Here is a 12,314-nt window from a genome sequence, read left to right as displayed (position 1 = left end):
TTTGTATCAGTCAATGTCTAGCTGAGGAATTTTGGGCTTCACTTTTAAATGATGTCGTAGGCATAATGAACTCTAAAAACAGTAGAAAGCAAAGCAGCGTGCTAGGCTTGGAACTGAGAATTTGAAAATCCTTAGTTAAGAAAGAGTTAATGGAAAATGAACTACATATATCACTTTGACAAGAATCTACATGCCCAATCTGTTCTTACTGAACTACAAGCAAAAGGCATCTGGGTTTTGTCCACTTAAAGCTTTTTGCAAATTGAAAGGAGTTTGGAGTGGGTGGGAGGGCATAATTGAGGTCACTGAACCCATTCCAAGCTGTGTCATTGAAATTTCCCAGTGCTTGTAGTATGTAGAAGGGTGGCTGGGCAAACACAGGCAAGAGAAAGTTGCAATACTTCTGAGCTTTTACTACAGTGGGCAGTGACTGTGAGGTACCACTACATTAAAAAAAAAATAAATCTTCAACTTCGTTAGAAAAAAAGCAAAACCCCTCCCTCATTGCCATTATTTCCACTCACGTATGCACATGCACACACATTACACATGCACAAGCTCACACATCACACTCACAAACACATCCATAAAATAGATAAAAGGCAAGTGAAATGATTAACTTTGTTTTGATCCACAGAATAGAGTGGATGTAAGGATGCCAATTTAGCACGTCAGTTTGAACTGGGCATTTATCTGAAAAGTATTTACTTCAGAGAGCAAGTCCTTTTAATAGTATCTTTTTCAGTTGCTCTGGCTTTGATTAAATTAAAATACCCCACTGCCCCCCAAGATTTCCATTATTCTACTCAGCTCACCTCCTTCCCTAAAGAGGTTTTGTCATTACTTACTCAGATTTACAGACTCCTATTGCTGAATATTCACAGCCTGTGTCACAATTGTACCCTGTGGACAGGGTCTGACAATAAGCTATAGGATATGCTAATTGGGAATTGCCTTAGAACAGTACATTGATCAAAAATTATTTACACAGAACAGAACAGGCTTTATCTTTTAATTGACTAGTACTAAAAGATTTTTTTATTTTAAAGCAGCCTCCGTTTTGTCCTCAAGGTGAACTTAGACTGGCCCTTTGGAGGGACTTCACTGCTTTAAAATAGGAAAAAGAAAAAGTGTAACTGGTTTCTTTTTGAGTTTTTTAGTTGTTTGTTTTTTGGTTTTTTTTTTTTTTGCACTGGCACAGGCCTCTCTCTACGAATGAGCTCCTGGCACTCACAAAAAAACCTGAAAGCAAGGGGTTGCATTACCAGCATGGGACAAAACTCTGAGTCCAGACACACTCACACGTGCTCCTCTGGATAGGTTTTAGATTTTTATGCAATGTTTGCTATATAATAATATAAATTAGAAAGGGCAACTAGTACCCAAATAGATTTGCATATAACTGCCAGGAGGCACAGCTAACAAATGTTTTCCTTGTAATGGAGCCGAGGCTGCAATTCCTTATTTTCAGGCAGAGTTCTTTTCACCTTAGGCACAACCTGCAGGACCTGAACCAAACTGTTTAAGTGATATAGTTCTGAATTTCATTTACTCCTCTGGGAAGGACTATTTTATAGACTTAAGAGGTTAAAACTACTGCTTGAAGAATTCTTCTGCTAGCATTTCCACTTGTTTGTGTGTGTGCACGTGTAGGCCAACATATCAAATAATTTTATCTTTCAGAGAAGGGAAAACCTTTCAGGTAATTTCAAATTTTTTACAGTTTAAGGGTGGGATGATTTGCCAGGAGTAAAGGTTAAAAGCCAGGAAAAGGCACTGGAGATGAGGTTTGGCATGGCACTGCAAAGAGCAGTAAATCTTATGTTAGCAGATTAACTCTGGCATAGGAAGACCCCTTTATTGTAGTTCATCAGCACAAGATGAACATAAGCAGTAATATTTCTGCTTTCTGGATGACATCCAGTGAAAATGAATAGACACAACAATTTTTCTTTTTTTTTCCCATGGCATGGATGACTGGATCTACAGGGTAAGGGTCATTCAGTGAACAAGAGTTATTTCTACATATAAATAGAAGGAATCAAGCCAGCTTTTCTTATTTTCACACAGATTTAGTAAAACAAACCGAAAGGGATAAATACCCTTCAACTTTCCTAGCGACTCGGACTTTCATACATGACAAACTCTTTACCAGAGTGAAGACCCAAGTGAGCAGGAGGACATGTGACAGTACCTCTAACATTTTGGATTATTGGAGAGATGTGTTGATGAAATTCCTTAAACTCAAGGTCGCGAGAAGACATTGGGAAAAGAAAGCAAACATGAAGAGCAGAATGTGGGAAAGAGGTCCTGGGAGCCACATCAAAGAGAAGAGCTGAGGCCTGTACACAACACAAACCCAAGTGCCTGACCACCTGTGCTTCTGGTGTAAGGACTTCAACTCCTCCTTCACCTCAAACTTGATATTTGAAAAGCAAATACAACTTTTAGGCCTCAAACAAGAGCAGAAGCAAAAATTACTTCTTATTTTTATTTTATCACACTGGGGAAGGGAAAAAAATGGATGTTAAAAATTGAATCAGGCCTTCACGGTGATATTGATCCTACAGACCATTTTCTCTGGGTTTTTTTTCCTCTGGGAAAGACAACCTCAGCATTTTAGCATTTTCTGTTTGTTTGTTCCAAACTTTTTCATACATTTCTGGGTTGTTTGTTTGTTTGTTTTTTATTCTGATGAGGGAGCAGAAAAAGAACTGGAAGACACAAGTAAAGCAGTGTCATGGAACTGACATTTAGATTCCCTCTGAATTATGATAAAGCTCATAATTCAAAACAATTAGACTTTGTTGTTAATTTAAAGTGATGTTTGTAGCCCCATCTACATCCTTATTGAATTCCTACCAGAATATTCAGACAGAAAAAGGGATCTAAAGAACAGGACATCTATTTACATAAGGCAGTCTGGGAGAAATTACATTGTGTTTTTCCAGTGTAAACTCTTAATTCTGGAACAATCTGCTCAGTGGATCCATAGACAAGAAATAACTAAAATCATTACCAATATGTTTTACCTAAGGTTTACTCCATTAGGATATTTACTGCTCTAACCATGATATGTATATATATATATATATAAGAAAAAACCAGTAACTATGGGATATTGCAATATGGGATATGGCTTGAGAACATTTCTGAAAGCCTGATTTTCAGCTTCTTTTACTAAACAAGTAAACATGACCATTTAAAATACAAGCTTCTAATTCAATCTGAGTTGTTGTTGTTGGTTTTTTTTTTTAAGCAGCCAATTATTTAATAAAGCCAATTTTCGTGACTTCAATTTATCTCATGAACAAAAGAACATGATGTGATTTTAAGGGTATTGGTCAAAATCAAGCAAATCTGTCCTACTCATTTTTGGCAGCCTGGTTCAACCTGAACTAAGATCCAAACCAGTTTTACAGGAACTGAGATATGGTGCAAAGCAGAACAAAATTACACAGGTCTGTGAGACCAGACAAGGTAAACCTGATCTTTTCTGTTATCCAGCATGGCAAACTGAAGTCAATAGGATCCAGAAAACCCTATTTGCTTTCTAATTCTTGATCATAACACAGTGACTGGAAAGAGCAGATAACAACAAGAGAGCAGATGCCATCTCTGAATTAAGAGTGGAAGGTTGGACTGAGTTCCTGTCCTAAGGCAGAGGAAAAGGATTTTTTGCAGCAACAGGTAGGCTGCAAATAAAAGAGATGGCAGCCCCCCAAAACAAAGAATATTCTCTAAGTTTGCCAGATTTCTGACATGGTGAGCAGAAAGTACAGCCAAAAGGAAGACGTGGAAGTGGAAAAATGCTCTTTCCCCCTGCTTAGTTCCCAGGATTGCCCAAGTGCTAACACTGACCATGGGGCAAGTTAAAGCAAACCAGCAATTCAAAAGGCCTTTATTTGGAATTCATTTGCAGTAGCCTAAAGCTCAGTGATCTGTGCCATCCTAGAGCAGCTTGTTTCAAATCAACTTTTCTGCTAGCCAAAGAGGAATTCCTGATGGAGGAGCCTGGATTCAGAGGAGCTACCAGGTCCTGTCAAACAGGTCACAGTCCAAGCAAAGTTATGAGTAACAGTACTCAGAGTGTAACCATATCTCCTCCTGCACCTGGTCTGAATTTGGCACATGAACACAGTGTATTATGTTCAGATAACTGTCTGAAATTCAGGGGTCAGACACACGAAGGAGTCAATCCTGATGTAACCGAAGGCTAAATGTTGCAAGAGGAATATCAGCTTTAGTGCACTCCCTGCTTCAGCCAGTGAAAGCATGAGGTGTATGGATTACCTCAGACCAGTCTTTCCTAAAGAGGTGCCTCTGAGGTAATATTGCCTGGAAACTGGAGTGGCAAGAAGGGTTTCTCAGCAGCTGTGCTGTAACTAAAGCTGTTGTAAACTGCTGCTGTGCCCCTACCAAGGGATAACCTGTTTACCTGTGCTAAGCACATACAAATGTGTTTATTTCTGTGCATCTAATTCACGGGGAAACACAAACTTTGAACAAGTGAGGAAAGATTAAGGATATCTGTTAAAGAAAGCCAAATATATGGCTTTGGGACTTTTGAGAAGATCTGATCTGAAACCATGAATTGCCATTGTCTGTAATCATCCTTTGCATCACTGCAGCATTTTAGGGCCCTCATAAGGACCTACACCAGGATTCCACTGGGTTTCCACAGTACCCTCCACCTCTTAACTTTTATGTTATACAGAGAATCATAGAGAAACAATATGAACCACTAGTGGCATCACTGCTGTGTGCAGGTGAACTGCAGGACTGGATAAAAGTCCTAACTGAATAAAGACCCACACTCTGGAACCCCCTCAAATTCTGACCAAAAATACACAAATTCTGAAAGCCTGAGACTTGGAAGAGATTAAAACTCCACTCAGGCAATTAAAAAAAATAGTAGTCTGTGGATTATAAATTGAGCTTGCCTTGAAGTAAGAGAGAATATTCAGTATGAGTAAGAAAGCCATGAGACAGGGAACACACAGTAAGGCTGCTGCTGCCATCCATAAAGGGAATTTTACTGCAAGTGGCAGTACATGCTCTGTGTGCCACGGGATCAGGGAACAAGCAGGGACCCAAAGGACAAACAAGCACAGGAACCAAACTAAACACACCACTAAAATATTTCAATTTTCAGTTAAGGGAGAACGATGCTATTCTCATGCAAATTCTGCTCTGTGATGCTGAAAGGGGAGAGAAAGAGCATTCACAGGAGTATAATGAACGAAACAAATAGCTGTGAACAGATGAAGGAGGAAATGAAAGAGCTTCATATTCAGGGAATGAAAAAGGTGAGACAGAAAGGGTAACTTGCAGGATGTGGAATTCTTCCCTTCGTTATGCTTGTCTCCTCACTTCCTTGCAATTTCATGATTGGTAGAATTTTATTTGCATGAAAATAGGATGAGAATTCTGCACTGACACATAGGGAATGAGTGAAGATCGATTCCTCTTCAGGGAATGTGACATACTTAGGGAACATCACTTGATAGATTGGATCAGGTGTTTTATAAGCACCCTGTGAGTCCAGTCTGGTCCCTTAAAATTAGCACTAGGAGCTGTGGTGTGTATTCTACCCAGAGAAGCTGTATTTAAGCAAAACTGAAATACTCTGAATATTGCCAAGGAGCATTATCTCCTGACCTTGGACAAATCCTTTCATTTAAAATGGAGAAGCAAAACAATGGAAGGTATTGCCAGGAATTCTGGATAAGGTCAGAGTCTTTATCATCAGCAAAGAAATGAAGAAAAGGGATTTTTACAGGAAATAGCACACCATTCACAAACCCAGTGAATAAAAGTGACGATAACTCGAGATGAAAGGACCTGCCCTTGGGAGAGAGAGAATGCATGAATGACCTCGGGGATTCCTTCCCCCTGTTTGCTATGATTTCATACAGCAAAGTAGAACTGACAGAAGGAGTTAAAGCAAGGTCTTGGTTTCACAGTCAGTAACTGAGTCAGGGAGCCTCCCAGCAATATGCCTGTTAGTTATATGCTTTAAATTCTTTATTGATTAAAGCACAAAGAGGTTTGGGATGCACACAGAGCCACACGCTCAGTCTGCTGTCAGTGAGCAGTTCTAAGTCAGGGAGAAGCCATTCAGAAAAATAAAGACGTATTTTAAGTAACTGGAAAGAGTCCTGGGAGGCAGCACAACAAAGCCAGGTACTAAAGTACAGACTGAAAAGGTGCTCTTGGCTTAAACTGACCCTTGGCAAGCTGTAACTATGATAGAAGTGAACTGCTCTGAAAGAACACTTGAAAACAAACACCAGCTTGTCCACCTCCCTCCTCTTTGAGACAGAAAACTGGGAGTAGTATCACCTGGAAACTCTTCAAAATTCCACTTTGAAAGAAACCAAAAATGAAGCTTGCAGAGTCTGTTTCTAACTCAGACTGGAATCAAACAACCTAAGACTTGTGGAAATCCTCCAGGGGCAAACCAGAGCTCGTAACACCCTGCACTCCAATGCTTGGTAGTCAGGGCATGTTAGAAAACCACATTTTCTATGTTTTTATGTTTATTGAAACTGAAGAATGCCAAGCCCTTATCAGGCTATTGGTTGTCAATACTGGTCCCAAGGGTGGAACACCTTCATAAGGCAATAACGAGTTAGTCTGACTTTACAGACCAACATTTCCCTTGAACAGGGGTGGCAAAGCACAGAGAAAGGGCCTTCAAGTATCATTTCCTCACCTTTCAAATGAATGTCCTAGCGAGACTCCTGTGCACATCCTGTCTCCCTATTTCTGGAGATCGTTCCAAGCAAAAGCACTGTGAAAACCTGAGTCTTCCCACAAAACTTACTTTCACAAAAAAAGGGCTTTTGACAGAAAACTCTCATCAGGTGAAAAGATTTTTTTTTTTTAGGTTAAGAATGCATGGCTTCAGTAATTCTACTGTTCTACAGCTCCTTTTCCTGAGCTGAAAAGAAGCTAAATATGGCTCTGCCATACAGGCCTGAAATGCAGAAAATGGTGGATTTCCATATGAACTACACAACCACTGTGTGGTTTATACAGTATTTCAAGAGAGAGGTTTGATTTTGGAGAAGTTATTCACATTGAATCACCAGAGGAGAGATCCTTGGATGACTGAAAGGATATACAAGGAAGGTTTCCCTATTGATAAGCCATCATTTTAAACATGGCAGGAGAAAATAAATTCAATTATGAGACTCTGGTAATTCTAGTTAACTTTGTGGATTCTATTTTCCTGTAATGGAGTAAGAGCTGTATGTCTCTGCTGAAGAGAAAACAGTGATTCAATGAAATTAAGTCCTGAAATTCCTAGCAAACAAAACACCAGGCAGGAAGCAACAGCTTAGGTCAGACAGACATAATGGACTAGAAAATTCACAAGTTACCCTTTGATTTTAAATCCAGAAGCCATAACACCCCCTTGCTGCTCTGCCAAGCTTATGGTCTTCAGTAGAAAAGATTAACCCCCTCAAGGTGCCATATGGAGAGGTGGAAGGAAAAAGAAGCCTGCACACCAGAGAAATTAGAAGTTTTTTATCTGCTGTTCATGTGCATGTTCATACAGGGCATAGACCCTTGCAAGTTAAGACCTGAGATTTTTTTTAGCCTTAAGACCACACAGTCCCACACCATCAGTTCTTCTGAGGTCTGGAATCCCAGGAATTTCCAGATGGACTAAGAGAAAGAAGGGGAGAAGGGTGGCTGATGGTGTGGATGTGCACAGGGACAAGACATCTCCAATAAGTGACCTTGCTTTCTACTCCCACCATGATCAATATGAAGTTCACACACTGGGTGTGTGCCCTCTGCAATCCCTACTTTATGCAAGATACCTGGAGGAGGATCTTAATTCACTGGAAACAGGGAATGTGGAGGAATGCTCTGGTTAGAGCTGCATGAAATCTGGGAGCCTCTGTGAGGGGCAAGTGCAGAAGGAAGGATGGTCCTTCAGATGGCCCTTCTGTCCTCAGCTCCTGGGGAGTGTGCTCAGCTCACATCAGATGGTTCCACCCCTGCTCACTCACAGTCAGTTGACACAACCTGTCACCTGCACAGGTAATTTGGTGTGGAAAAGAGCCATAACCAGGTACCTTTCTGCCACTGAGGCAATCAGGTGCTCCAGACAAAAGCATGTTTGGTGTCCAGGATGAATAGGGTGGCCTAATCCTTAGATAACTGTGGGGTAGGAAAAGATACCACATGTCTGATTATTAAGCTCAGGTGACTCAAGATACATGAAGCTGAGTGCCATTTTTGGTTCAAATGGGTAAACCTAAGCTCTAAAGTTGTAAATCTCTCTGCCTCCTTGATGTAACAGATGCTGAAATGTTTACCTTTGCTGCAGATGCTGTAGGGCACGATGACAAGATCAAATTGTGGATTTTTTCTTAATATGATACGAGCAGCTCGTTAAAATCCTTTGTAGGTACTGGGCTAAAAATCTGAAATCAAACCAGCTTTGGCCAGGACAGGATGAACACAGTTACCTTGGCTGATGTTTCCAGGTACCTTTCATCCAAGACTGGATGAAAGAGCTGATCAAGTGACATTAGATAATCTGTAGGGATCTTGGGAGACAGCTTCAAGGGAAGAGAACTGCATCACTGTTTCTGATGCAGGTTGCAAATAACCTCATTGATGACCCCAGAAGTCAGTGTTCACTGGAAAAATCTTAAGCTGCCCTGGCGCAAAATGAGCCGAACATGTCTCATGAAGGAGTGAATTTCTGGGCAGAGTTTGGCCTTCTGAAGACATGGGTAGCAATGGCATGACTGTTATTTGCACCATCACACTTCCCCTAAACATGCCAGGGAAATTACTTAACTTCAAGATGGGCTCAGTGTCCTGTTGCTCTTTGCTGCACTCAGAAGAACTTTGTAAAACTCTCTTTGTGTGACAAGAAGGAACCAACCTCACAACCAGAGCAAGAACATTCTATTGCCAACATGAGTTCTTGTAACAGTGATCTCTGGAAAGAATGGAAAAGGTGGATTGAAGGTGAGGAAGATGAACAAGCCCTGGCAGTTGTTCTGAAGTCACCTGAGGTCGAGCCCAAATGAACCTGATCATCTGAGTGTTACAGAGAACAGGAAGGAAAATGAAACACAGTGAGAAATGGGTCTAAAAAAATACATCATAAAATTATTTGGTTCTAAGAGTTGATGTAAAGAGTAGCCAAAGAGCAAAGCATTATCTCCTTAACACCAGACGGTTTTACAGCTCTGCTTCCTCAGAGAGGAAGTTTTGAGCTGCCTGTCACACCTTTGTAAGCAGCTGATTTATTTGTAATGAGGCAGCCCAGTGGCATAACTGGTGCTACAAACTCTACTTTTGTGTCCAGTAACATCATGTTCTGTGTACAAGAAAGCTTCAGACAATAGCTCTATAAAAACCCTCAAGCCTTTCTGAGAGAAAGACAGTGGCCAAGAAGGATGTTAAACCCACGAGACTTGATAAATTTACAGTTTATTTAATGATAAGGAGCTGGACTGCAGGATGACTCATCTTTACAGTTGTACACTGTGGGGCTGTTTGACTTAGGAGTTCTATCCAGGGCTGCAACAGCAAAAAGAGATATGGAAACATGAATAAAAGCAACCTCCATTGCTTAAGGTGTGACACAGGACCAGATATTTTGGGGATATGTGTATTAGTAGGGCTGAGCAGAAATTTAGTGCTTCTAAAGCTGTGTGCCCACACTAGAATGGTTTTCAGACAGGTAGGCAGGGCAGGATACACTGTGTTTCAAACTCATGCTAGATTTAGGCTCCTTTAACCAGGTAGGGCAGTCTCATGCTATGATGCTGTGACAGGAAAAACAGTCATGGCAAAGAGGTTCCCAAGGAAAAAGAAGGTAAAGGGAGAAGGTCTCCATGATGCTCATAAGAAACAGAGAATATTTTCGGAAAAAATAAGTGTTGTACCACACAAAACAGAGATTTGAACATAATTTTAAGAGCTGAAGGCAGTGCTCAACTAGGTGCAAGATAGATATACCAGATTTTTAAGAAGACCTGAAGACATTGGTCGTGCCCTACTGGTTTATAGCAAGTGCAAGGTGTTCTGCAACAAGGGGGGTGTAAATGGACCTTACAGATAATGGTACAGCTCTGGTTTTAAATGCCTGGGGGTGTGTGAACTTCTGCAGGGTGAATGTCCTTCCTAATCCACAGACTCTTTCCAAACGTTATGAAAAAAGCTGGATGGAAATTCCTGGGAATCACTGGATGGTTCCAAAGGAAAGTTTTTCGTAGGTCATGAGAGAAGACCAGTTTCTTGTCTGCCTCACAAGACCTAGACAAAAATGCATCTAACAGGGAGGAAGAAAGTGTATTTATTACTTTGTTCTGTTTAAATTTAGCCCCAAGTCACAGAACCACACCATGACTGGGACACAACCCCTGTAAGAATCAGCCCAAGACACAGAGGTGGCCAGTCTTGGTGAAGCAAAATGACAGCAAAATGTTCTCCTAAAATCATCTTGTGCGAGCTTATTCTTAATAATTATTCGTAATAAATAAGAATATTTAATAATCTTATTATTCTTAATAATACCTTGGCTGATATGATACTCATTTTAATAGTGTGCAGCAAATGACAGGGGACCAGAAATTACCAGCTCAGGACTTGCAACTGAAAGCACCTTTCATTAGACTACTAAAATTACATAAAGTCATCTACTTTTCCTGCTCTCCCAAGACTGCCTGCAGGAGGGCCAAAAATCACAGTCCATTTAGAAAAGCTGGGAAAAAAAAAGTTTCCTGAGGAGCCTTCCAGTACTTGCTAAACCAGCTGTTTAGAAAACATCTGAAGACACCTGGAATTTCATGGAAATGCCACTACACTTCTGAAATGAGTAAGATCCATTAAAAAAAAAAAATCAATTCTAAGCATTAGAAATCAGAAGAAATAAATAAGTAGAGAAGTCCCTAAGTAATAAGCCCTCCACTCAGATTTCACTCACTAATTGAATTTCTTTTCTGCTCTAGTTAATGTTTTACTAAGGAATCACTCTCAGCTCTTGGGTGATACCTGCTAATGAAGAGCTAAACGATGTATTTTGCAAACTGGATTTTAAACTATCTCCCTAAACCTATTTCCATAGTCTGTGTTAAGCTTGGAACTTGCAGAGTTGGTGTAATTAAGAAGGCTGTTGCTAATCTTTTTAATGCTAAACTTTTTAATGCCACTTTCCTGGACTCCTGTAAGCAGTGTGAGCTTACTTTCAGGTTGGATAATTACTTTTATGAGAGGGTGAGGCATCAACACTGTACTATATATACCATTTTTGATTGGGCAAACTCACCATTTACACCTATAGGGCTGCATTTTCAGCAGTCCAGAGGCCTTTGGGTACATTTTTTTCCCCCTGACTTCTTGTGAGACTATGGGTCTTCTTGAAATTATAGCTAAAAGTGCTAACAGCACATTTCCAAAGCAAGATGAGCTGCCTCACAGCTCCTGTTAGCTCGAATGACTTGAAATAGTGTATCATGAAACAATAAATTGATGTGGCTCACTTGCTAGGTCTGCAAGCTAACTCGAAATTAACCATCATGGATAAGCTAAAAATAAAGGGATATATGCCCCTCAGGTTTTCACATGAGGGAAAATATTCGTCCTCAATATTGTCATCTATTACCATCACACTGTGCCATTTCCAACACAGGGGTTGTCCTGCTGGTGAGGGGATGGCTTGTCATGGGTGGCAAGACACAAGTGATATGGAAACTTCATAAATGCTGTCACCTACTGCAATTATTAGCCCAGCAATCAGTTAAATATTCAAAGTGAATATTCTGCTCTCCTGGAGGTGGTCACTCCAGGTAGGTGTGGGCACTCACAGCCAGAGCTGAGCTTGTCAGAGGCCAGCAGGACCCTCTCCAAAGGGTTTTAAGAAATGAAATAGTAACCCAGAGGGAACAGGGCAGAATCTTGTCCTGCCAGAAGCTCTCCTGTGGGTGGGGAATGCCTGTCTTGTAAATGGGTCCATCTTGCCACTGCTCACTATGTTTAAAACCCAGTGGAAATAACTGTATGTGGTGAGCAGGGCATCAGACTGGAAAAGACAGAGAAATAAACTACCTGAAAAACCCCAAACTGCTGGCTCTGTGCTCTATGTCACATGGAAAGGGTCTGGCAGAGGTCCAGCCACTCTCCCCTCTCCGTTCCCAAAAGGCTGTTCTCACTGACAGCCATAAATGGAACCCAAAGAAGACAAGCACGAGGGTGTGCAATGGGTTAACCGGGAGCAGGAGCTAAAGAATTATCCTCATTGTTCAGTGCACTTCGTATTCCCTTCCACTCTCGGG

General features: G+C 40.9%; 1 protein-coding gene across 1 annotated transcript in view; it reads right to left on the bottom strand.

The window, feature by feature from the left end:
* The window catches only part of SCUBE1 (signal peptide, CUB domain and EGF like domain containing 1), a 175,581-nt gene that overhangs the window by 65,368 nt on the left and 97,899 nt on the right, over window positions 1-12,314 (bottom strand). The gene's annotated exons all lie outside the window — the stretch shown is intronic.

The sequence above is a fragment of the Manacus vitellinus genome, unplaced genomic scaffold (assembly GCF_001715985.3).
Source record: "Manacus vitellinus isolate BGI_N305 unplaced genomic scaffold, ASM171598v3 scaffold_66_pilon, whole genome shotgun sequence".
NCBI lineage: Eukaryota > Metazoa > Chordata > Aves > Passeriformes > Pipridae > Manacus > Manacus vitellinus.
Note: the sequence above shows the minus strand (reverse complement) of the source record. Positions and strands in the feature narration are given on the sequence as shown.